The following is a 27901-nucleotide window of genomic DNA, read 5'->3' on the forward strand; positions in this document are numbered from 1 at the left end:
GCCTACAAAAGGTTCTTCAAGAGGCTATCATCCTTCCTCAGCCTTCTCTTCTGAAAGCAAAAGTCAACTCCTTCCTTCTGTTGACACAGGACTGAAATTTCTACCCCCATGATCATCTCTGAATTTGTTTCAATTCCACAGAATGCTTGTTAAAAATCTAAGGTGCAATGTGACTAAAATAAAGTGAATGATTATAAATAAAGTGGATTGATTACTTCTCATGGTTTGGAAAATAAATGTCGGCTTTTACTTCTGTTCCCTCCCCCTCACAAAAAACTGCTGACTCAGATTCAGTTTGTAATCAACTACCTGTATTATTGCAGGATCCTTTTCACAGATAGTACTGCCAAACTGAACAGTCCCATTTTGTATCTGTGCATTCAATTTGTTTTGTAAGCATTTAGCTCCAATTCTCTGTAAATTTAATTGTGTTATTTCCACCCTGCTAAACTAGGCTGTTAAGAATCATTTTGAATGTTATTTCTGCTTGCAGAGTATTAGCCGATCATCATTTTTTTTTTTTCAAAAGTGCATACTTTTCATTTTATGATAGACTCTACAATATTTCCAGGTGATGAGGTCAATATCTACCTACCTTTGCGAGGCAGATGGGCAGTTTTAAAAATTTGATAAATAAAAATAAAAACAGCTATACTTGGTTTTGGGAGGAGTCATTCACATCTTCTCAATGACTGGGTAGGAGAAACCAACAATAGCATTTTTATTATTTCCTCTGCTCCACTTTTTTTTTAAACTCAAAATGTTCTATTTGCACCACTTCTGAAGATACTGCAATACCTGCCCTCTTCCAATAATCTGCTAATCCATTGTCCAGGGTTGGCCAGACCATCAGGTAATTCCTTCAGGGCCCTCAGATGTAATTCATCTGGCACTGAAGACTTATACATCATTGCAAAGAAAATAGATATATCCTTTTCTTGAAGAAGAACGAACATAAATATAGAACTAAGAAGAAATTTCCTGACAATTAAGACAATTGATCAGTGGAATGGCTTGACTCCAGAAGTTGTGGGGACTCCATCACTGGAGGCTTTTAGGAAGAAAAAGGACAGCCACTTGTCAGAAATGGTATAGGAACTCCTGCTTAAGCAAGGGGTTGGATTAGAAGACCTCCAAGGTCTCTTCCAACTCTGTTATTCTATTATAATTAAAGTTGATTAGTTCTGCCTACAGTATTCTTTCTCAGCATCTTGCCATTTTCATTCAGCAGCTGGTTAACCACTTCTTCCCCCTCTTCTTTTTATTTTGAAAATATCTGAATGAGTCCTTCTTGGTATTCTTAGTATCTCTCACCAACTTCAACATTCTGAGTTTCAGCTTTTCTGAGTTTAGGATGGTCTCCAATTTTGGGCTAACTGATTCTTTTTTCTTGGTGAGCTGTTCCTCTTTTTACTTCCTGTATATGTTGCCTTTTTTCTCAGTTCCTTATTACGGTTTTGGGGTCCCACAGGCTTATGCTTTCTGTTCTCTGCCTTGCTGGAATTTTGTGGCAGCCATATTCTGAGCGTTTATTTTTCTTTGGACCATCCAACCAGCCTTTTCTTCTCTATAGTGCCTTCCTACAATGAAATCACAATCATCATTCCTCTGAGCTCATAAAAATCTATTTTCATGCACTCAACTACACCCAACTTTAGTTCCCCTTACCCTCAAGAACATCAGCATTACATGATCACTTTCCCTCAAATGTTCCTGCTACTTCCATTTCATCAATTAAGTTTTATCTGTCAGTTGGCATTAAATAAGATAGCTGGGGTTTTTTTCTACCTTCTGCCATTCTCTGACTGACAAAGTCAGCAAGGCAGGTCAGGAACAGCCCCGAAGGACCAAACTTTGTCTTCAGCTCAAAAGAATAATACAACAACTTCATGCTCTCTTCAAAGATCTCTATTTTGGTTTTGGAAGATGTCCTTCACATTTTCTCAATGATTGGGGGGGGGGGGTGTGAGAAAACAACAATAGTATTTTTATTATTTCCTCCTCTCCACTTATTTTAACTCAGATTCTTTATTCCCAACTCAATTTTCTTGTCTTTATGAGCAAGGATATTTTCAATCTGTAATGCAATGGTGCAATGCTTCTTCTCTTTCTATTACTTAACTGAACTTACATACATTAAAAGATTTCAGAACAAACACAATGGATTATCTATTATCTATTTTTATGATATTATATTATAAACAATGGAATGTGCAGTCTAATGAAGACTGGGGTCATGATATTTGAAGGACTGCCAAAAAGAAGAGAGGGCCAACCTATTCTCCAAAGCACCTGAAGGCAGGACAAGGAGCAACAGGTGGAAGATCATTAAAGAGAGAAGCAACCTGGAACTAAGGAGAAATTTCCTTACAGTGAGAACAATTAATCAGTGGAACAACTGGCCTCCAGAAGTTGTGAATGCTCCAACACTGGAAGTTTTCAAGAAGAGACTGGACAGCCACTTTTCTGAAATGGTGTAGGGTCTCCTCCTTGAGCAGGGGTTGAACTAAAAGACCTCCAAGGTCCCTTCCAACTCTTGTTATTCTCACTTTAGCTCATTGCAACTGTTTATTGACATAGTAACCTGTAATATCTCACATTTACATAACAAGCTTGTCTTCCCTTCTACCTCAACCCAATTTACAATAAATCCCACTTCAACGGAGCCACTCTATGCATCTGATGAAGTGAGCTATGACTCACAAAAGCCTATGCCTTTTAATGTATTTCATTAATGGAAAAGGTACCATCAGACTCCTTTAATTACTTCTGTTTCTTCAGCTGTTAACATTCCAGTTATAGGAGAGATTCCCTCAGGTTTCTGTTGTACTTATTAAATTGTATCTACCTTTCTTGTATTAGATGCTTAAGATCCTATTTAATTCTCATGCAATGAGTATTAATCTGCACACAGTAAACTCTATGAACCAATGTTATTTCTGATTTATCACGGAAAAGGACTGACTTAAACTTTAAGTTACATTTAAAAAGAGACAAGTAATTAAATGGCTGCATTCAGACATTCAAAGTTGTCCTGAACTACTATGTTTTCAGTAATATTCTAAACCTACTTACCTACCTACCTACACACACACACATCACTTGTCGCTACATAGATAAATCCCTGCAGTTTTCTCGGCAGCATTTATGGAAGAGATTTGTCCTTGCCGTCTTCCTAGGAGCAGAACTCATGGTTTCCCAGTTTCTAGCCTGTTGCCTTTAATTAGCTCCCAAGAAATCACTACAAAAGAAAGAAAATAATTACCATACTGTACGGCTTTCATTTGAATGTATGGCTTACAATCCACATTTGGGGTTACCATGTGCAATTCTACTTCCTCTATGGCAAAGGCTATAAAAGCAAGAAATGGTATAAAAAGGAACCAGCAAAATGGTAAAGGGAAAGGAATACCTTTGCTCTAAAGGGCACACCAATATTTGGAACTTTCTAATTTACAAAAATAATGTAAAGCGTGGAGCTTTGGGTTAGGATTTGTTCCTCTTAAATGCACGTGGCTAAATGGCTCCATTGCTGTGCATAATGAAGAGTTCCTCACCCATGGTTAATTCTTGGAAACAGGTGCTTGGAATAAACACAACAAAACTATTCCTTCATGCTTTATTTGCAAGCATCTCAAGATGCTTTTGTTGATCAGGTCGGCAACAGAATGTTAGCACAGGTAGTGCTCAACTTACAACAATTCATTTAGCAACCATTCGAAGCTACAACATACTGAAAAAGAATTGTCCTCATGCTTATGATTGTCACAGCATCCCCACAGTCACATGACCAAAATTTGGGCATTTGGAAACTAGCATGTATTTACACCTGTTGAAGTGTCTTGGGATCAGATAATCATCATTTGTGATCTTCCCAGCCAGCTTCTGACAAGCAAGGTCAACAGGGAAAGCTGGATTCGCTCAACAACTGGCAGGGATTCACTTAACAACCATGACAAAAAAAAGGTCGTGAAATCAGGCACCAGTCACTTAGCGACTGCCTTGGTTAGCAATGGAAATTCTGGTCGCAATTGTGGTTGTAAGTCAAGTGTTACCTTCTGATTCAGCAACGCTCCCAACAGCAAACTTATGTAAACAAGAACACAGCAGATGTCTGGATTTCTAAGACTTGCTATTTCTTATTGTTTGGGATCAGTATTACTGCAACACGTTCTCCTTCACATATGCTCAACTCCAAATAATTAACTTGACTTGAGCAAACCGTATGATTTTTAATCCAGTTTTCAGCCTTTTCCAAGTTGGTTCAAACCGTGCCTACGACTTGCCCATAAATTGTACTGAAATGCCAGCTATGATAGACAGGACAATAGATTTGTTCATTTTAGAAATGTATGTACTGTATCTTTAACATCAATGGATATAACAAATTTAAAAATTCAGAACCACACATGTTAAGGTTCTCATGAGATCATGACATTTTAAAGTAAACAACTCCCTTATAAGGACACCTTTAAACATAAAAATACTTGTGAGCCCTTCAAGATAGACCAGGTCAAGAAACAGGCTTTTGATAGAAGAGAATATTTGTAGCTCAGGGTAGAACTGATGGTGCTGATGGTTTTCTTGCAGACATTTCATGATCCAACTAGGTAACATCATCAGTGCACTTGTACCTACCTAGTTGGGTAATGAATCGTCTGCAACAAAACCACCAAGCTCAGAGAGCACCAATGACTCCACGTGTAATATTTGAACTTTACTGATATAGGCTAAAGTAGCAAAACATGAAAAACTGACTATATTCTCCCCTGCTCCTCCAAGAGTTAAGCCATAGCCAATCTGAGTTTCTTTCTAGTTTTCTTCTTGTTCTGAACTTGTTTGTTTTTGTTTTTGTTTATTTGATTTATATGCCGCCCTTCTCCGGAGACTCAGGGCGGCTTACAATGCATTAAGCAATAGCCTTCATACTTTTGTATATTTTATACAAAGTCAGCTTATTGCCCCCACAATCCGGGTCCTCATTTTACCTACCTTAGAAAGGATGGAAGGCTGAGTCAACCTTGAGCCTGGTGAGATTTGAACTTGCAGTAATTGGAAGCAGCTGAAGTTAATAACAGTGCTTTTAGTCTGCTGCGCCACCAGGGCTCTTAAATCATATTTTGACAAACTGCTTTTGCATGGTTTCTCTAAGGTCATCTCTATGGTTATGTCCTATTATTATGCCTATCTTGACTTCCTTTTATAATATCTATGCTATTAATGCCTTCATCCCATCCCAAAATGACTATGATGTGATAAATGTTTTATCACATGGAAACTGCCCTATGTGGTTACCTCACTGAAACATATCAAGTCAGGTATCTTAGGTATCCTCTGGGAACCACTTCCATGGAATAATCTCAAAATAACATTCTCGACTTTGTTTCGCTGTTTGTTCAATGCCATCCATATTGTACGGCAACAGTTTTCAAACATTCCCCATGTTGGAATGCAGCCATGGGCATCTAGGTGTTCCTTAATTCTATATTTATAGACAATCAATCTGTTTTCGGCATATGTGCTTTTAGAAGTCTGTGGTAGTCAATAAATTGAAGAAACTATGCCAGGTATTTTGTATGGATTTTCTTGTTAGAATTCAGGACTATCTTACATAAGATGGCTGAGTTAATTATTCTATTTGGTGCCATGAAAGCATGTTGCTGTCAAAAAAATGAGAATCAGAAAGAGTAATTTAACTGGAAAGACTTTCATTTGCAAATTTATGGTACATTCATACTGGAGGGATGCAATTTTCTCCCATGCTGTATAAATATTACAAACCTGCAACCCTTTTCCCTCTCTCTATTTATCCAATTTATATCTCCGCCCATTGCACATTCATGTCTCTGGACTGCTTCCAATTAAAATATAAGCCGTACCAAAACAAAAAAACAATTCAACAACTAAAAGCTATACAGTACAATCACCAGGAGGGCACAGCCATTCAAGAACAATACAGCTATTTTATGGGATCTATACCACTCTCTGATCCCGGGGCCAGATGACAAAGCCAGGTCTTTAAGCCCTTCCAGAAGGCTATGAAGATCGGGCCTAGCCTGACGTAGGGGAAATGATGTTCCACAGGATAAGTGCAGCAGCAGAAAAGGCCTCCCTTCTAGGTCCCACCATATAACATTTTCTACTGGATGCAAGCTTCTCCTGCTGCACCTGATGGGATGGGTAGATGTCACTGAGGAGAGGTGGTCTTGCAAATAATAGCAATAGAACTTATATACTGCTTCACAGTGTTTACATCCCTCTCTAAGTGGTTTAAAGAGTCAGCCTATTGCCCCCAACAATTTTACCAACCTCGGTAAAATGGCCGAGTCAACCTTGAGCCGGTGAGGATCAAACACCTGGCAGTGAGCAGAGTCAGCCTGCAATGCTGCATTCTAACCACTGCCCCACTAGGGCCCCTATAACCCCATTCTATGATATGGAAGGCTTCCTTATCAACTAAAGACTGGTTAAGATCTTAGGGTGAGTGCAACACACAAAAGCTATATTACATTACGAATCTATTGATTATAGCTCATTTGCCAATTCTGAATAAAATAATCTACACATTGCTTTTATTCACATGAAGATGACAAAGAAAAAGGAAGAGAGCACATTTCTATATTTTAACATTTGATACCACATCCTCATATTCGTGGAAATTGAAACTGAGTAGAAAAAATTACATTTTTAATTAATTACCAAATGCATAGTCTCACTTTCTGTTTGTGAGAAAAGCCAGCTTTATTGTATTTTTTTTTAAAAAATTATGCCACCCATCTCCCCAAAAATACAATTTTTATTATTTAAAAATTTAAAAAATTATTATTTAAAAATACAATATGTATTATACAATTTAAAAATACAAAAATAAATATTGGTTACCAGATTTTCAATTTCTTTTCTCCAAAAACTTCCTTAAAGCTGGTATTCTTAATGCTGTAAAACATTCACAAGAGAAAAAAACACAACCAACTTTATGTCTGCAAAGCTAACAGGCTAACATTAGCACCAATATTAAGAACCGAAAGGTCCAAAAATTGCCGCTCACTTAAAAGTATGTGATATGTGAATTATTTATTTTCCTATAACATTTTCCATAAACATTAGACCATGGGAGCATTTTACAGCCTGCCCAGGCCCCCAATAAAAGGCCTTTAAGATAGAACCTCATGATATGTACAAACAATTGTAGCTCCTTCTCAATAGCCCCTTTCCCCTCAGCAAAGTATTCTAGAATAGAAATGTTCTGTTCTCTCTTTCTTCTGGGCTTCATTTTCCAAATGTCTATTTATCTCATTGAACTCCTACAGGGAGGAGGAAAAAAAGGAAAGAAGAAAAGAAGTAGTGCATCAAGGCCTCTTCTACTTTTTCTCCTTCCATTTCTCTGCTTCTGACAATCTTGAAAGTTGGCTTTCTCTCTCTAACATGCAACAGTTGTCAAGTGTGTTTTGCCCCATTTTATAACTTTTCTTGCCATAGTTGTTAAGTGAATCACTGCCGTTGCTAAAATAGTAACACAGTTGTTAAGTGAATCCGGTTTCCCCATTGACTTCGCTTGTCAGAAAGTCACCATAGATAATCAATCATATGGTCCTGGGACACTGCAACCGTCATAAATATGAACCAGTTGCCAAATGCCTGAATTTCGATTACATAATTGGGGGGTGCTGCAACGGTCACAAGTGTGAAAAATGGTCATAAGTCATTTTTTCAGTGCCACTGAAACTTTGAACAGTCACTAAGAGAATGGTTGTAAGTTGAGGACTACCTGTATTGAACTCAACTCAGAAGACCCTCAAGTAAACCAAAGAAACTAAAAAAGAAATGGAGCTGTTCATTTTAGTATTACATGCTGGACAGCTCCACTAACAATGCATCTAAGATAAAGGCCTTTTTTTTTTTAACTACTGCTGCTATTATGATGACGTTATTTTCCGCCTGAAAAGACCACATTTTATTTTGGCCTAAGAGAGCATTTATAAAGCACAAAGACAAAGCCACATTTAAAATGACAGGAACACCAACTTCCCAAATTAAGTAATTTAATAAAGCGTATTCATTTATTCTCATTTGGAAGCTGAACTTCCCCAACCTTTTGCTTCCTAAGTAAATTGGATAAATTCTCGGTACCTTCAGCCAGCAGGACCATCAAATAAAAACTCCCGTGTGGGTCTACTTGACCCACACAGCTGCCAAATGAAATGTGCTGATAAACAGCAACTCAGCTCTCTTCCCTCATGCTGTCACTTCACTTCTGCCCTCAAAACAAGAACCCTTAACATTTATACATTCAATTGTTACACAACAATGTTCGATGTTGCTTTCTAGGGATGTTGGATAACTTGCTCTTTTACTTGGAATTATGAAAGTAGGAGTTCAAAGAAAGCAAGTTGGGGAATAGTGTGTGTGAAAACTGCCTGTGAAATTCTTGGCAGTTCTGACACATATGAGTTTTGGAACAAGCCAACCAATGAGCATAAAATGGATTGTCTAGTGCACTGTTGCTCAACTTTAGTAACTTTTAAGATGTGTGTACTTCAACTCCCAGAATTCCCTAACAAGCATGCTGGCTGGGGGATTCTGTGAACAGAAGTCCACATATCTTAAAGTTGCTCAAGTTGAGAAGCATTGAGTTGGTGCATACGAAAGGGAATTGCTGGATCATCGTCCTGTATGTAACAAAAACTTACAGCTTTCCTTCAGACTTTTGCCACTAGCTAAAATCTAGAAGTAGTTAAAAGTTTCCATGGATATAGACAGAGATGCCTCCAAGAAGATATATTAAAATGCTTCACTCAGCAAGTGGACATTTCACTACCCACAATGGACAAAGGCAAACGTGTGAATTGTATGAACTGAATCTTGTAAAAAATCCATGAGCAAATTCATGGCAAAGGCAAATCCACCCCAGTAACGATTGTGTTCAGGTTCTAAATATCAAAACAACCTATCCAAAATAAGCATACTTGTGTCATTCAGTTCAATAGAGTTGAAATACAGTACATACAAATTCATACAAACTGCTATATGCCCAAACAAATCATTCTATGGCTTCCTGGGATAGATGGTTTATATGGCAAACTAAAATAATGAATTCTCACAACATACTATACATCCTTCCAGCCTGTTCAGAAGTCTAGACAACAGAAATATGCAGTCACTATGAATCTAAATGCCATATCTTGCTACATTTGTGTGGAGAAGGTGAAGTGCGAGGATGGACTTGAAAAAATAACTGATTTGTAACAAGTCTTTAATATTTTTGTTTACTCTGCCTATAGGAAATACAGGTAGTCCTCAATTTACAACCATCCATTTAGTGACCATTCAAAGTTACAATGGCACTGAAAAAAGTGACCTGTCCATGGACTTACAACTGTTGCAGAATCCCCACATTCATGCGATCAAAATTCAGGCACTTGGCAACCAGCACGTATTTATGATGGTTGTATGTCCTCTCCATTTTCGACCTTCCCAGTTGGCTTCTGATGAGCAAAGTCAATAGGGGAACCTGGATTCACTTAATGATTCATTTAACTCCAGATTCACTTAACCACCATTGCAAAAAAAAAAAAAAAAAAAGGTCATAAAATTCAGGACAATTCACTTAACACTCGCCTTGCTTAGGAACGAAATATTCTGGTCCCAGTAAGTTGAGGAATATCTGTACTGAGAGAGATTCTTTACCCAATGAGGAAAGATTATTAACATGTTTATTTATTAATTAAATGCGTACATCCACCCCAAGACTCTACTGAGTGAAGCCAATGTATTAATATTGTCATTCATATTGTAATGGACACCAACAGAATTACTGCTACAGTTTCCACTAAGAAAAGTATGAAATGACAACAATAATGGAGATTCTCAGTCATCCAGGTCATGGTTCTTCCAAAGATACTTTTTCAAAAGGCAACTGGATTTTGTTTTTCCTTGAAGACATTTAGCTTCTTCTGAAGAAGTTTGCATGAGAAGCAAAATGTCTTCAAGGAGAAAAAAAAGTCCAGATGCCTTTTGGAAAAAGCACCTTTGGATCAAACAGCATATATAAGTTAAAATCAAAGTAAGAAAAGTTTAGCATAAGTTTACCAACAGCTTCCCTGTTATACAAGGAATTGAAGAACCTAATGAAAAAATCATGTAGTAGCTCAACTAATAAATGCAGCCACACCCACAGCTGCTAAGGATAAAAATGCAAGAAACGAAACTCAAGACACTTTTGTTTCCTTCTCCTGACTGCAACCTGAAAATGAGTCCCAAAGATAACTTAGATCCCACTCGAAGGAAAGGAAATTGGGGAACAGGACAAAAAAACATCAAAGCAACCACCATTAATGGGGTCAGGAATGCTACTTTTTCTCAACATTCAGCTCTACTTGGGGAAATGATTAATCAGTGTGGAGGTTCATTCTCCAAGCTTGTGGGTTGATTTCCAAACATTTTGTTACCAGGCTAGGGAACATTTTCAGAGGAATTTAGGGAATTCTGAAATGTTTAGAAACTAACCCACAAGCTCAGAAAATAAACCTCCACCCAAGCTACAGATATTCACCACTATTGCAAAATGGTTAATATTTCCAAAGCAGAGATCTCCTTCTTCTTACAACTGGGGATCCTGTAAGGATACCTTCTTCAACATGACATCCCCTGGAAATGGTACAAATAAAACTCCCAGAAGGCCCAAGAATTCCTGGAAAATTCCGGGAATCTCAGCACATCAGGGGGCTGCTGGGTTAGGGAAGGTTCTGTTTATGAGTTGCAAATGGCAGTAATGAAAAATACTGGTACTTGAAAAAGGAAAGGAAGACAGGTGGGCAAAATCCACTTCTGAAAATTATCTCCTCTCATTCCATAGGATCCTTCCTATGAATTATTCTACAAGAGCAAGTTTAAAAAATATATTTCATTTGCAATACAGGCAGTCCTTGACCTACCCTCATTCAATGACCATTCAGTTATACCAGCACTGAAAAAAGTGACTTGTGACCCTGTCCTCACTTACAGCCATTGCATAATCCCCATGATCATGCGATCAAAATTCAGGCATTGGGCAACTATCAGGTATTTACAACAGTTGCACCATCCTTGGGTCATGTGATCGTCATTTACAATCTTCTCAGAAAGCTTCTGACAAGTCTGTGGGGGAAGTCTGATTCACTTAACGACCACACAATTCACTTAGCAACTGCAGGGATTTGCTTAACAACTGCGCCAAAAAAAGGTTGTAAAATCGGGCGCAACTCAGTAACCGCCTTGCTTAGCAGCAGAAATTCTGGTCCCAATTGTGGTCGTAAATTGAGGACTACCTGTTTGATGCTACTTGTACTCAACCTGGGTAGAGCCGTTTTCTGGACAGGCAGGATATGATAAATTAAAAGTAAATATTGTGGATGGGAAGGGCACAGACATTTGTACAGGTGTATTCACCTGAACTGCATATTCAGCTCGCCACACAACTCTCAAGAGGAAGTGGAGGATTTAAGACAGTCATTCTCGCCATTCTAAGTTTTAATATGGAACAAAAAATTGCTTTTTCTCTTTAGAGGGTCTTCCATTTCAAGGCAACCATAATTCTTAATCCTGGCTCTACCAGGCTTTTGTCTGAGAAAGGACAAAGTTGGAAGAAGGAAAGACACAGCATCCTAGGGAAATCTATCATGTCCTCCTTCATGTAGGCTATGATTTCATGATTGGGTTCAATTGATAAGGTTCATTTGAATTTGGAGTGAGTGAAACTAATAAAGAAAGCCAGGATTGGAAACAAAACCCTTTGAGATCAGCCCAAATGGGGTAAGCATTGCAAAGACCTGAGAAAACAATGTAGACTGAAAGGAGAGCCAAAAGTAGAATACAATAACAGCATTGGAAGGGACCTTGGAGGTCTTCTAGTCCAACCACCTGCTCAAACACGAGACCCTATACAATTTGTTAAATGGCTGTCCAATCTCTTCTTAAATATCTCCAGTGATAGAGCCCTCACAACTTCTGGAGGCAAGTTGTTCCACTGATTAATTGTTCTGTAAGGAGATTTCTCCTCAGTTCTAAATTGCTTCTCTCCTTGACTAGTTTCCATCCATTGCTTCTTGTCCTGCCTTCAGGTGGTTTGGAGAATAGCTTGACTCCCTCTTCTTTGTGGCAGCCCCTCAGATATTGGAACACTGCTCTCATGTTCCCCCTAGTCCTTTTTAAACTAGACATACCCAATTCCAGCAACTGTTCTTTTATATGTTTAGCCTTCAGCCCCCTAATCATCATTGTTGCTCTTTTCTGCACTCTTTCTAGTCTCCACATCTTTTTTACATCGTGGCGACCAAAACTGGATGCAGGATTCCAAGTATGGCCTTACCAAGGCTTTATAAGTCACATTAACACTTCACATGATTTTGATTCTAATCCTCTGTTGATGCAGCCTAGGACTCTGTTGGCTTTTTTGGCAGCTGCAGCACATGGCTGGCTCATATGTAAGTGGTTCTCCACCAGAATTTCCAGATCAATTACTGCTGTTGAGCCAGGGACCACCTATTCTATACGTGTGCATTTGGTTTTTCTTGCCTAAGTATATACCTTACTTTTCTCATCACTGAATTTTATTTTGTTGGATAGGGCCCTGTATTCAAGTCTCTGGAGATCATTCTGGTCTTGAGCCTATCTTCTATAGCAGGGGTGTCAAACTGGCGGCCCGCAGGACAGATGTGTCACGCGCAGGCCACGCCCACCCCAGCTCCACAAAGGAAAAAAATATGGACTGTCATGTGATGGCAACATGACGCACGTGTTCTATAGTGTTGGCCGTTCCCACGAGTTTGGTGTCTGCAAATTTCTTCTATGCTCTCATCTAAATCTTTTAATATTAATATTCAATATTAACACTGAAATAAATATTTATAAAACATTTAATGTAATATGTCATTCAATAATGGTGGTAAACTGCTAATTTTGTTTTGCAAAAGTTTATTGATAGTAACATGAGATGTGGTGCTGGCTACCAACTTGATTGGCTTTTTTAAAAAAGGTTAAACTAATTCATTATAGTCCTGGGCTAGCTCTTTAACCTTGGTAGTCATGGGACTGCTTCTGAAGACCCTCTACTGAGAGATCAGGAGGCTTCCTTGGGCAGTTGGTTGACCAGAAATGCTAGTTGAACAAGATGGACAAGGGCATTGCTTATGTCCTTAACAACCTCACAACAGATGAGTGTTTACAAAGATTCCACCTTCTCTTTTAAACAGCCAAGCTCAGCTTCCTGTTCTTTTTAATATGGCTATATGCACATATGTCTGACTCTGAGCTCTGCAATTCTACTCCCCATAGCCTACTTAAGTAAATTCCTAAGGCACAATAAAAGATGCCCAGGCAACATGAGAGCTTTTCATTCCAAAATACAAGGAAACAGCATTAGTAACATCCCAAAAAGTTTATGCTGCATGAAATACAATAATAAAACGCTCTGGCCTCAATATTTATGCAACAGAGGTTTGCTCAGCAAAATAGCAGGACAAATGCACAAATGTTTGCAATCGTTCCACAACCCAGTGGTTCAATAGCAAGGAAAAAGGCATAACGTTAAAAAGTTTTAAAAGCTGTCTTTTAAATATGCCTGGCAATAAATACTGTTTTCTAAATTTGATGTTTTGTAAGGCAGGATTATAAAAATCCTGTTCTGGAGAAAATAGAATAGTTATAGCTTTCATTGGTTAAACCCTGAACACAAACCTCAAATGTTATCAGAATGTCTATTATCAGACAAGTAGAAAATAGCAGAAACTTCGTTTTGGATAAGAATTAATTAAAATAACTCAAAGCAACATGTAGCCAAAAATTGAAATATTCAACGTAGTCTACAGTACTCCAGAATATGTGTTGGAGAGAGGATGGGATGCTTACAAATAATACAAAGGAGAAACACAAAACTATGGGAAGAAAAATTAATGAAGTAGACTATGAATTCAAATCCTACCAGTCTGTCCAGCCCACTTCACAGGGTTGTTGTTGTTGTGGGGAAAAAGGAAAAGGGAGGTGTGTTGGATATGTTTGTCACCTTGAGTTATTTGTATAAATAATAAATAGGAAAGTGTGTGTGTGTGTGTGTGTGTGTTCAGTTTTCTTCCTCCATTTTTGAATTTTAGGCCTCAAAATTATACACGTGTGTGCGCGTTTGTGATAATTTTTAGGGCCAAGAGAGAAAAAGAATTGAATTTACTATCTTATCAAGAAGCTACCTTAGCTAAGAAGTCCAAGAAGGCAGATCTATTAACAAAATGAACAGAAGAATTTAGGAGACAGAAACATAATGTACTGGATGCTCTTTCACCTTCTGTTTTTCTTCCAAAGTTTATCTCCCTTTCAGTAATACTGAGAAAATAAGATGTGTTAATTCAATTAGCTTTATGCAAAACTGTAAAATAAATGAATCATGCACCACTGGCAATATCCAATTTAAACCCATATGTTAAATAGTTCCCCTGGACTTCAGTCAAAAGTCCTGGGAATCACAACAGACTTAACTGCTGCCAAAGGGGGGGGGATAGGCAGCTGACCCAATTTGCAGCCCTTATTCCTCTTGTAGTCAAGTGAAATGAAATCAAGAGGCAGTAAAGATTTCATCAGGGCGATTGTAAAGGGGACCCTATGTCTGAAATAGCTTGCAGTGAATGCCCCTTTCATTAAGTATGCAAGTACTAGCTCCTTTCTGACTTCCCTTCCAACTGAATTTAAATAGCACATTTATTTATTTGCAATGTTTTATAGGCCCTTTTAGTCAACTGAGGAAATCCACAGTTGCAGTTAAATACATATCAAAGTTTAAATCCAAGACCATACATTATAAAACAATCAGATACACTACGTATCTAACATTGCCCTATCAAAAAAAAAACCCACCCCAATTTAAATCTGGAAGGATAATCAAGTGGCAGCCACTGTCAAGTACACCTTTGCACAGCTCCATCTTGTATACCAACTGCAACCTTCTCTGTAATTTTTGCCTCAATTGGCCTACTGTGATTATCTCTATTTGGGATGTCATTAAAAGGCAGTTAGCAGTAGAAGCTGTTCCAGATTGTGGCAATTGGATCACCTAACAGCTCTATTTTGATTTCTTTGGGGGACTACCTCTAAATAACATCTGCCCCCCACCCAATCCTTTTGATAAAGTAAAGTAGGATCTTTAAAGGTCCTCTTGATCACATCTTGCCATGTGAAAGGACCATAGAAACAGGCCTCTTTAGTTGCTGTTCTCCACATCTAGAACAGGATCCCCCCAGATATCTAATTCATCCAGCAAGACTGCTGTGACTATCCCTCCACATTTACTTTTAATTGGGGGGGGGGGGTTGATGGGGGGGATGTTTAATTCCTAGTAAATCTGGTGTTTTATAATGTATGGTCTCGATTTTAATTGATTGTTATGTGTTTATTTTAACTCCAACTATGGATTGGCTCACTCAGAGGATTGCAACGGCCAATAAAGTCTGCAAATAGATGTCTTTCGGTAGAGTAATTAAAGATGTTGCCTTAGCTCATGGAATGACCTATCTAGTTCAGACTTTGCTTCAGTAACCAGCCAAGAAAGGCACTCTCACCATTACATGTCCCAAGAAGATAATTGCAGCAACAAAAACAGCTTGAACTGATAAAAGCAGATTTCATCTCCTACTGATCCAAACTGATATAGATTGTCTTCTCCCCCCATTCCCTTTTCCACACCCTACGCAAAAGGCAGAAACGAACAGCAAAAATTAGCAGTGCATTTATTAATTGCAATATTGCAAACCGATGCTTCCCCAGATAACCAGGCATGCAAGACATAAAGTTGATACAAGCCCCTGCTGTCTTCCAACAGCACCAGCATTCAGCCTGAAGGCTTTGGTGTTTTGTTTTGTTTTTCTCCTTCAGAAAAAGAGCTCCCTAATTCCAGCCACAGGGATAATGAACTGACCGGTCTGGGCCATCAAGTCTGTAATTCTGAGACACAGATAAAATGTAGGAATGACGCACATCTCTGATTCTTCATCCTCCGCTCCTCGGGGTCTGGTTAGAAACGGCATCGGCCACCGAATGCTCAGCACCGGCCGAGCGTTCATCGTTCTCCATCCTCATCAAATTCATAACGTCAAAATTGCTGTTAAAAAGGACCCGATCAACCAACATCAAATGCAACGCATGGATTTGGAAGCCTCAAGATTGGGGAGGAGGGAAGGGGGGCACCCGCCGGATTCACCTTTCACACCTCTCCCAAAAAAAAAAAGCAAGGCCAGCATAGATGCAATTTGGGATGGATATTCCCCCACCCACCCCTTTGAAGCTCCTATCTTTTTTTCCCACTAATAGGGAGATTTTTTTTTAAAGCTCATTCCCAGCGCAAAGAGGCCGGAAGGATGCGCCTGTCCGCAAAGGGCTGGCCCAGCTTCCCACGAATCACCTGAGAGCTCCTCCTTGCAAAACCTAACTAAGTACCTCTTGAGCAGCCCCCAGACCCAATATCTGAGAGAAGGGGATTGGGGTGGCTAAAAGATTGGGATGGGGGGGGGCTTCCCCAGCCCAGCAGCATCTCCCCAAAATCCTAGGGCCTTTCCTTGGCCCGCCCGCCTCCTTCCAGCATCCGCGGGCTCCTCCTCATCCCTGCCAGCCAAGCCTATAAAATGGGGAGGGGGGCGTTAGATGGGCACGAAGGAGACCCCCACCCCACCCGCTCCAATGCAACGTCGTCTTTTATGCCGGTTCCTCAGGGCGGCGGGACTCCCCTTTTCTTCACCTCCCCCACCCCCAATATGCCGCCCCCGACCCGCATCTCCACAGCCCCCCACCCCCACCCCACCCGACCGCCCCACTGCGCCAACGTCGCCTCCATGCGCCCCCTTTGCCGGCCTCACCTGCCGCCTTCGACTTCGCCGCCGCCTCAGGGGCGGCCTCCGCGAGCCGCGACGGGGCGTGAGGGGCGGTTTCCCTCAGCCGGGGCGGCGGACGGAAGGACTGACGGACGGGAGGAAGGCAGGCCAGCAGGGCCGGCGACGGGGCGCGTGAGGGGAGGAGGGGGGAAAGGCAGCCGGCCGGCCGGTGCCAACCGTCAAAAAAACCCGAAGCGCTCGCGCCTCACGACCGACCAGCCCGCCCGGATACAAGCGACGTGCGCGCTCACGAGGCCGGCAAGCGGGGATAAGGAGGAGGACGCGTGAGGAGGCGCGAGCGCGCGAAGTGGGGGCGGGGGGGGGGGTAGAGAGCAAAGCGCGCGAGGAGGAAATGGGCGCGTGAGGGAAGGAAGGAGGGAGGCAGGCGCGTGACGGGGTGAACGGGAGCGCGCGCGCCTCCGCAGTCTTGTCTCTGAGGCGAGGTTTGGCGCAGGCGGTTGGGGGGGCGGGTCTCGTGCGCGCGCTCGGGCGCTCCTGAGGGGGGGAATAGAAGGGCGCGCTTCGACCAACGGGGGGGGGGAACGATTTTATTATATATATATATATAATATATATAATATTATATATTATATAATATATAATTATATTATATATTATATAATATATAATAATTTTTATATATATATATATATATAATTATACAGTAATATATATACAGTATAATTATTTTATTTCCCCCCTCAGGAGCGCCCGAGCGCGCGCACGAGATATACAGGCTGTCGCCTAATGAGGAGAAAGCGCCGACGCTGAGAAAGGAGACCGGCGGGCTGAGGCGCCCGTTTTCCCAGCCGCGCCACGAACGTGAGGCGCGCGAATGGACCGGAGGGAGGGAGTGTGAGTGAGCGAGGCCTCCTCCTCCTCCTCCTCCTCCTCCGCGCGTGCGCACAAGGCTTTGCTGCTTCTGCTGCTGCTGCGCGGGGAGGGGAGGGGATTCCCGGTGCTTCCCCGGCTGGCTCGGGCAGGGCCGAGGCGCAGTGCTTCTGCGGCAGGAGGGGTAGCACCCCCCCCTCATCCTCATCCTTCCTGCCTCGTGTTCTGGCTGGCTGGCTGGGAATGATAGGCGCTGGGGTACTTGGGAGGGGAGGCGGAGATGCAAAAAAGGCTTTGCCATCTCATTGCACCTTCTTGCCTAGTTAGTAAAACTCACTTTCCCTGACCGGGAATCGAACCCGGGCCGCGGCGGTGAGAGCGCCGAATCCTAACCACTAGACCACCAGGGAAGGTGTCTATAGGCTTCTCTATGAAGCCTTACCAAAGTGAAATTCTCTGGCTTGTTGGCAATTTTTATCTACGCAATTTCTATTGATCTGTTCTGCTCCTGTGAAGGATGGCAGAGAAAGCAATGTGCAATTGAGCAAACATTGCGTGCATGTCCATATATTATATGCACAGAGAGAGAGAGAGAATGAGGTCCATGGGTTAGAAGGTGCCCCTTTCCCTTACCTGTCTCTATCAGAATTACCTGAAATGCAGGAATGGGGGCTTCATTTTCCCCCTCCTCCCCCCCCCCCCTTTAAATTTATGAAGACATCTGCATCTTGAGCGAATGCACAAATGAGTTTGGTGACCAATGCATCGATATCATGGAGTGATGTACAGGTAGACCTTGACTTACAACAACTTCGTTTAGTGTCCGTTCAAAGTTAACGGCGCTGAAAAAATGGACTGACTTAGGACCGTTTTTCACACTTACAGCCGTTGCACCATCCCCGTGGTCACGTGATCAAAATTCAGAGGCTCGGCAAGTGGTTCGTATTTATGACAGTTGCGCTGGTGTCCTGGAATCATGTGATCCGCTTTTGCGACCTTCTAACAACCACAGTCAATGGGGAAAGCCAGATTCACTGAACGACTGTGTTCCTAACCTAACAACGGCAGTGATTTGCGTTAACAATTGTGGCAAGGAAACAGTGGTGGGTTTCAAAATTTTTTACTACTGGTTCTGTGGGCGTGGCTTGGTGGGCATGGCTTAGTGGGCATGGCAGGGGAAAGATACTGTAAAATCTCCATTTCCTCCCGATCAGCTGGGACTTGGGAGGCAGAGAACAGATGGGGGTGGAGCCACTCAGAATTTTTACTACCGGTTCTCCTTACTACTCAAAATTTCCACCAACAGTTCTCCAGAACTGGTCAGAACCTGCTGAAACCCACCTCTGCAAGGAAAGTCGTAAAATGGGACAAGCTTGCTTAACAAAGGTTTCACTTTAGCAACACAAATTTTGGGCTCCATTGTAGTTGTGACTCAAGGACTACCTGTATTAACCTTACTCACTCAGAAATAACTTGGTAACTAAATCTGGACATTGCATGCTGCCTGAGTGGCTGGCGTGGAGGGCTTGGGACACAGAAAGGTTTCCAAATGGACTTTCTAGCTCCCCTTCCCATTCTTTACCCTTGAGATAGGCTAGGACTACAACACCCAGAATCCCCATCCAGCTCTGGGAGGACCAAAGAGTGCAAAGTTTCTGCACTCTCAAAGCTGGATTGCCTCATAGAGCAAAGTTTAGGGCCGAGGACATAGTATAATTTCTTCCACTTCCTTAATCCAGCCTGCAAAGGAGAAATTTCCTGGTGGTCTCCTATCCATGTATTTCCCAACAGGTTTGCTTCAACCTGCTGAAGTCTGTGAAGACCTGTGAAATGCTAAAAGAACATTCACACACCAGTTTCTGAACCTTGGCAGCTTGAAGATGTGTGGGCTTCACGTAATCGCGATCTGACAGTTCATACTTGCAACTGGTTGCAGAAAGTCACTGGAGAAGCCAGCAGAAAAGGTTGCAAGTCACTGAGTAAGTCTCCACCATTCACACATCCCCCCCTGTGCTCATGCTGACCACACACACACACACACACACACAAACCCCAACCCACATCACACCTATCCCATACCCCCTCACCCTCCCTGACCCTCGCTATGCCTCTAATGTACCCCCTTGCCAACCCTCCCTATGCCCCCCCCGCACACCCCCTTGCTCCCTTCTCCCATCTGGCAGCAGCTGCTGAACTGGGACTTGCAATTTCCTGCTGGCTTCCCCACTGACTTTGCTTGTGGGAAGCCAGCAGGAACTTGCCTTGCCTAACAACTGTATGATTCAGCTGCCACGGATTGCTGTTGCTAAGCAATGTAGTCATGTTTTAAAACCGTGCCCCTTAAATTACAGTAGCTCCAGTCCTAATGGCTGCCGCAAGTTGAGGACTTCCTTTTATACATTTTTATTTGCACAAATAGTCCTTGATTTACAAGCACAATTTAGTCCAAATACATGCCAGTTGCCAAGCAGCTGAATTTTGATCACGTGGCCATGGGGATGCTGCAACGGTCGGATGTGTGAAAAAACGGTCATAAGTCACCTTTTAGTGCTGTTGTAACTTTGAAGGATCACTAAACGAATTACTGTAAGTCGAGGGCTACCTGTACTGTGTTTCTACTGAACTGCACTGCTATCAAAAGAATAAAAATCACATTGTAGATTTGCATTATACTTACAGTATATTAATCTTAAAACATTACCTACTGTAATTCCAATTCTAGAATAGAATTAGAATTTTTTATTGGCCAAGTGTGATTGGACACACAAGGAATTTGTCTTGTGCATATGCTCTCAGTGTACATAAAAGAAAAGATACGTTCATCAAGAATCATAAGGTACAACACTTAATGATAGTCATAGGGAAACAGTCAATATAAATCGTAAGGATACCAGCAACAAGGTTACAGTCATACAGTCATAAGTGGGAGGAGATGGGTGGTGGGAACGATGAGAAGATTAATAGTAGTGCAGACTTAGTGAATAGTTTGACAGTGTTGAGGGAATTATTTGTTTAGCAGAGTGATGGCGTTGGGGAAAAAACTCTCCTTGTGTCTAGTTGTTCTGGTGTGCAGTGTTCTATAGCGTCCTTTTGAGGGTAGGAGTTGAAACAGTTTATGTCCAGGATGTGAGGGGTCTGTAAATATTTTCCCAGCCCTCTTTTTGAGTCGTGCCGTATACAGGTCCTCAAAGGAAGGCAGGTTGGTAGCCATTGTTTTTTCTGCAGTTCTAATTATCCTCTGAAGTCTGTGTCTGTCTTGTTGGGTTGCAGAGCCAAACCAGACAGTTATGGAGGTTCAGATGACAGACTCAACAATTCCTCTCAATTCTATCATAATTTAAAATGGTATCAACTGCTATCACCGAAAATAATGCTTCCAGCTGCAGCTGTTAAGAGTGCATGGTGCATTGAGCACGATACATCCAAAAATTAATGCATCAGCGACCAAGATTAGTTGGCTTTAACTAAATGTCACGAGTAATTACAAATTTGGCAAGAAATGTGAAAAGCTAGAGCAAATAAATGACTTTATGTACATTGGTAGAACGTTTGCTAAAGTTGGAACGATTGATGGAATAATGTGAAGACAATAGTGAATAGACAGGTGATGGGTAAGTACAGGTAGTCCTCAACTTACGACCACAATTAAGCCCAAAATTTCTGTTGCTAAGTGAGTTTTGCTCTATTTTGTCCTTTCTTGCTATAGTTATTAAGTGAATCACTGCAGTCGTTAAGATAGCAACACGGTTGTTAAATGAATCTGGCTTCCCCATTGACTTTGCTTGTCAGGTCGCAAAAGCGGATCACATGACCTTGGCACACTGCAATGGTCATAAATATGAACCAGTTGCCAAGCCTCTGAATTTTGATCACGATTGTGCAACCTGCAAGGTTGTAACTTTGAAAAACAGTCATGTCACTTTTTTCAGGGCCATTGTAACTTTGAACCGTCTAAATAGTTCTAAATGAACTATTGTAAATCGAGGACTATCAGTACAGGTACTCCTAAACTTACAACCACATCTGGGACCAGAATTTCTATTGCTAATCAAGGCTGTTGTTAAATGAGTTCTATCCAATTTTATGATTTTCGGTCATTAAGTGAATCTAAACTTTCCCCATTGACTTTGTCAGAAGCCAGCTGAGATGGTCACAAATGGTGATCACATGACCCCGCAATATTATATTACACTGGTCCAGTGGTGGGTTCCTCCCGGTTCAGCCCGGTTCTGCCGAGCCGGTAGCAGTGACGATATGACATCACCGAACCAGTTCTCTTTGTTTAGGAGCTGGGCTCCCCACCCCCCCATCCCGCATTATTCTTACCTTTTATTTGGCCCCGCCCCCAATCTATTGCTGCCTCCCGAGTCCCAGCTGATTGGCTAGAAGCCTAGAGAGCATTTGGAGAAGACACCTAGAGAGCATTTGGAGGACTAGTCAATCCAATTCTGACTGAACACTGGTGAGATCTTATATCAAGACCTACTTAGTGGCGATAAAAGTGGCGTAATCTAACTATTTTTCCGCTCTTATCGCATCTGCAGAGAACCGCCCAGCCGCCCTGTTTAGGGTGACCCACTCCCTTCTTCGGGGGGGGGGAGTGCGGGAAGATCCCTTGCAGGGTCGTGCTGAGGATTTTGTGCAATTCCTGCATGATAAAGTCGCTCGGATTCGGGAAGGCTTGGACTCCGACTGGGTGAGTCCAGGGGGGGAGACGGGGGTAGGTCTTGAGAATATTATCTGGGAGGAGTTTGATCCTGTGGCTCCCGAGGATGTGGACAGGGTTCTGGGTAAGATTAGTGCTGCCACATGTTTATTGGACCCGTGTCCCTCCTGGTTGGTACTGGCCTCCCGGGAGGTTACACGAGGCTGGCTCCAGGGGATTATAAATGCTTCTCTGAGTGAGGTGCCTTTCCCGCCGCCTTGAAAGAGGCGGTAGTGAGGCCCCTCCTCAAGAAACCATCCCTGGACCCGGCTGAATTAGCCAACTACCGTCCGGTCTCCAACCTTCGTTTTGTGGCGAAGGTTGTTAAGAGTGTGGTGGCACAACAGCTTCCCCAGTACCTGGATGAAGCTATCTATCTGGACCCGTACTAGTCGGGCTTCAGGCAGGGATACAGCACAGAAATGGCATTGGTCGCATTGGTGGATGATCTCTGTGGTTGTTCCTCTGTCCTGGTCCTATTAGATCTCTCAGCGGCTTTTGATACCATCGACCATGGTATCATGCTGCAGCGGTTGAGGGGGTTAGGAATAGGGAGCACCGTGCTGCGGTGGTTCTCCTCCTTCCTCTCCGACCGCTCGCAGTTTGTGTTGGCAGGGGGGCAGAGGTCGACCTCGCGGCGCCTCGCTTGGGGAGTGCCGCAAGGGTCGGTCCTCTCACCCCTTCTGTTCAACATTTATGTGAAGCCGCTGGGTGAGATCATCCGTGGTTTGGGGGTGAGAGTTCATCAGTACGCTGATGACACTCAGCTGTACATCTCCACCCCAGACCACCCCAATGATGCCCTTGATGTGATGTCTCGCTGCCTGGAGGCCGTGCGGGTCTGGATGGGAAGAAATAGGCTCAGACTCAACCCTGCCAAGACCGAGTGGCTGTGGCTCCCTGCGTCCCGATATAGTCAGCTGGTGCCATCGCTGACTATTGGGGGTGAATCTTTGCCCCCCACAAAGAGGGCTCGTAATCTGGGTGTCCTCCTGGATACACGGCTGTCTTTAGAAGAGCATATGACGGCCGTGGCCAGGGAGGCTTTTTATCAGGTTCGCCCGATTCGCCAGTTGCAGCCTTTTCTGGACCGGGACGCCTTGCGCACAGTCATTCACGCCCTTGTCACCTCCCAGTTGGACTACTGTAATGCTCTCTACATGGGGCTCCCCTTGAAGAGCACTCGGAGGCGCCAACTGGTCTAGAATGCGGCTGCGTGGGTGGTTATGGGCGCAACCCATTGTGCCCATGTGACACCTCTCCTGCATGAGCTGCACTGGCTCCCAGTGGTCTTCTGGGTGCGATTCAAGGTGTTGGTCACCACCTTTAAAGCGCTCCATGGCTTAGGACCCGGGTACCTTCGAGACCGTCTTCTGCCACCAGTAGCCTCCCACCGGCCAGTCCGCTCCCACAGAGAGGGTCTCCTCAGGGTACCATCGGCCAAGGTATGTCGGCTGGCGACACCCAGGGGGAGGGCCTTCTCTGTGGGAGCCCCAGCCCTTCCTGCGGGTTTTCTCCCGCGTAAAATTGTAAGTGTCTTGGCGACGTTTCGACGAAGTCTCATTCGTCATCTTCAGGCTGGTGTTTTCGGCTTCGTGCTTCTAGGAGCATGAAGCTGAAAACACCAGCCTGAAGATGATGAATGAGACTTTGTCGAAACGTCGCCAAGACACTTTCAATTTTACGCGGGAGAAAACCTGAATAACCAAAGACCTACATACAAACACCTGCGAAAACCTCAGAAAACATATATATATATATAGTGTTTTTCTATCGAGACACCTGGTCTACCCCAACATGTGGGAGGGGGCATTCTGCTTCCTTTCGCCTATATATATATTTCTCTTTGCTGGCTAGCTGGCTCTTCTCAGTGGCTAGGATATCATGGTGTTCTGCCCCACCTATGGACCCCAAAGAACGCAGCACACACACAGTCCGTTCAAACCTTAGTTTACTAAATAAACCAGTTTTTTACAACAACGGCTGTTAATTAACTGCATTATCAGCCGCCAAGAATTCAAAGAATAATACTGAAAGCTTACTGTGGTTGGCAGAATGCCCAGAAGCAATTTGCAGGAAGCTGATAAGATAAGCAAGACAAGACATGAAGGTATTTGAACTAAGTTGTTCCCTGAAAATTGCCTGTTATCATCCTTCCTTAAATAGGCTAATGGAGTGGCCAATTAGCCCCAAGCCTTACTCTGGAAAAGACCTCCTCCTGAGGAGCCACTCCCGCCTTTTGGCAGCTCTGCGCGCCTGTGCATCGAGAAGAGGCTCCTCCTCTTCTTCCTCTTCACTTAAGGGAGCTTCTGGAGGTTCTGAAGGCCCTGGCTGAATCCCTGCCTCTGGCACCACATCTTCTCCAGCCTCCTCGTTGTCCGACTCAAGTGCCGGCTGCACAGGCTGCTGGCGCAGCACACAGCCTCCTCGCTGTTGGAATCAGTTACTAGCTGCACAGGCCGCTGACAGCCCACAACACATGGTCCCTTGTGTCTCAGGCATTTCTTCACCCAAATCCATCTCAGTATCATATGAATATTTTTTTACCGATCTACTGTCTGTGTTCTCTCGCACCCATCCAAAATGACTGCACATTTCCAGGCAAAAAAAACCCCTCGACTTCCGGCCTTGATGCTAAAAAATTTAATTGTATGATGTTGCTGCAGAATTAAAACATATTCTCTGCCTGGGTTAGGAGGACACTTTGGGCTCTTGTTCACTGAACTGAATCGACTACATTCAGAATCTGCATCGCTGAACCGTCAACTCACTGAACTCACAATAACCAGCAAGCCGTAAGATTGTCCGGAGAGGGTATTGTGTGAAGTTGTGTCTGCCTCTTGTCGTTCAAAGCGTTTGTAGCACAGCAAGGTGGATTTTTCAAAAGCAAAGCTGAAACACAGCTGGGTATGACATGAATGATGCAAAGCAACCACTGGCTCAACGTCTCTCGTTGTGATGCCAATACGGATTATCCTCAATTTATGACAGTTGGGACCAGAATTTCTTTGTTTGCTAAGCAAGGCAGTTCATTCAGTGAGCGGTGCCCAGTTTTACGACCTTTTTTGGCCGAAGTTGTTAAGCAAATCACTGCAGTTGTTCAGTAAATCATGTTGTTAAGTGAATTCAACTTCCCCTCCTCCCCCCCCCCATTGACTTTGCTTGTCAGAAGCTGGCTGGAAAGGTGGCGATGGGTGATCCCATCACCCTGGGTCACTGCAACATGCAGATTGCCAAGCACCCGGATTTTGAAGCGGGGATGCTGTAATAAGAGTCGTAAGCGGGAGGACCAGTCGTAAGTCAGCATTTTCAATGCCCTTGTAACTTTGAACCACTGGTGAAATCCAAACTTTTTTACTACCGGTTCTGTGGGCATGGCTTGGTGGGCGTGGCAGGGGAAGGATACTGCAAAATCCCCATTCCCACCCCACTCCAGAAGGATACTGCAAAATCCCCATTCTCTCCCCACTCCTGGGGGAAGGATATTGCAAAATCTCCATTCCCTCCCCATTCTGGGGCCAGCCAGAGGTGGTATTTGCTGGTTCTCCAAACTACTCAAAATTTCCGCTACCGGTTCTCCAGAACCTGTCAGAAGCTGCTTTGAACATTCACTAAACAAGTGGTTGTAAGTCAAGGACCATCTGAACAGTATCTAGCCATTCCATTTACAGATGCTAAGTTGGTTAGTATTAATCTTGGTTAGGGTTTTTCTACCCCCCACCACCACCAACGAAGCCTTTTGTAGTAACTCAGACCGTTTGGTTAGGATCAGTGTACCGTTAATCTTTGGTTTACGACCACAATTCAGCCCAGAATTTATGTTGCTAAGTGAGGCATTTGTTAAGGCATTTGTTTGCCCCATTTTATGACTTTTCTTGCCACATTTGTTAAGTGAATCACTGCAGTTGATAAGTTAGCAACACGGTTGTTAAGCGAGCCTGGCTTCCCCATTGATCACATGAACCTGGGACACTGCAACCGTCATAAATGTGAACCTGTTGCCAGGCATCTGAATTGTGATCACATGATCATGGGGAGGCTACAAAGGTTGTAACTGTGAAAAATGGCCATAAGTCACTTTTTTTCAGTGCCATTGTAACTTTGAACAGTCACTAAATGTACTGCTGTAAGTCGAGGACTCCCTGTATAGGTAGTCCTCAACTTACAACCACAGTTGGGACCAGAATTTCCATTGCTAGTCAAGGCTGTTAATTGAGTTCTGTCCAATTTTATGACTTTCGGTTATTAAATGAATCTAACTTTCTCTACCCCAATGGTCACTAAATGTCTGGCCAGGGACATTTCCTATGAACCCATTGGTATCGTATCGAATAGTATGCATTCCCACATTTCAGTAGGGCAGTAAGGCAGGCCCAAGGTCCATGTCCTGGTTTCCTCACAACAACAAAAATATATTTATTTTTTTTAATTCTGCCTTTTATTATTTTTTATAAATAACTCAAGGCAGCAAACATACCTAATGTTCCTCCTATTTTCCCCACTGTGAGGTGGGTTAGGCTGAGAGTGACTGGCCCAAGGTTACCCAGCTGGCTTTCATAGCTAAGGCAGGACTAGAACTCACCGTCTCCTAGTGATTGGCCCAAAGTCACCTAATCAGTTTTTATGCTTAAGGCGGGACTAGACCTCATCGTCTCCTGGTGATTGGCCCAAAGTCACCTAATCAGTTTTTATGCTTAAGGCGGGACTAGACCTCATCGTCTCCTGGTGATTGGCCCAAAGTCACCTAATCAGTTTTTATGCTTAAGGCGGGACTAGACCTCATCGTCTCCTGGTGATTGGCCCAAAGTCACCTAATCAGTTTTTATGCTTAAGGCGGGACTAGACCTCATCATCTCCTGGTGATTGGCCCAAAGTCACTTAATCAGTTTTTATGCTTAAGGCGGGACTAGAACTCATCATCTCCTAGTGATTGGCCCAAAGTCACCTAATCAGTTTTTATGCTTAAGGCGGGACTAGACCTCATCGTCTCCTGGTGATTGGCCCAAAGTCACCTAGCTGGTTTTCATGGCTAAGGCGAGACTAGAACTCACCGTCTCCTGCTTTCTAGCCTGGTGCCTTAACCACTAGACTAAACATCACCACAATCCAGGGGTGAAATGCTCCCGGTTTGGACCGGATCGCCCGATCTGATAGCAAGGGAGGCAGGTACTTCGCAGAACTAGTAGCAAAAATCCCTGCCCATCCCCCATGCCTAGCTTAGCCATGCAATCATCAGAGGCTTTTTAAAAAAAATTTAAAAGCATTTTTTCTACAACCTCTTTGGCCAAAAAAATGCTTTTAAAAGTAAAAAACAAAAGCCTCTGACGATCAGGCAACTCAGCTGGGATTGGCCAAAGAGGTTGTAGAAAAAATGGTTTTAAAAGTGTAAAAAAAAAAAAAAAGTTGGCCACGCCCACCCAGTCACATTCACCCCCCCAAGCCACACCCACAGAACCGGTAGTAACAAATTTTACATTTC

At 43.0% G+C, this 27901-nt stretch overlaps 1 protein-coding gene and 1 non-coding gene across 2 annotated transcripts in view; both read right to left on the minus strand.

Annotated features, from left to right (window-relative positions):
* Window positions 1-16948, minus strand: part of DNAJC5 (DnaJ heat shock protein family (Hsp40) member C5) — a 66460-nt gene extending 49512 nt beyond the window's left edge. The window contains exon 1 of the mRNA XM_070940223.1: window positions 16872-16948. The gene's annotated coding sequence lies outside the window, so the exon portion shown is untranslated. The remainder of the gene's footprint in view (window positions 1-16871) is intronic.
* Window positions 16949-18055: 1107 nt separating this feature from the next.
* Window positions 18056-18127, minus strand: TRNAE-CUC (transfer RNA glutamic acid (anticodon CUC)). Its single transcript has one exon. It is a non-coding gene; the product is annotated as a tRNA-Glu (tRNA).
* Window positions 18128-27901: the final 9774 nt, after the last annotated feature.

This window comes from Pituophis catenifer, unplaced genomic scaffold (genome assembly GCF_029215685.1).
Source record: "Pituophis catenifer annectens isolate HBS135680 unplaced genomic scaffold, rPitCat1.0.hap2 SCAF_3, whole genome shotgun sequence".
Taxonomy (NCBI): Eukaryota; Metazoa; Chordata; class Lepidosauria; order Squamata; family Colubridae; genus Pituophis; species Pituophis catenifer.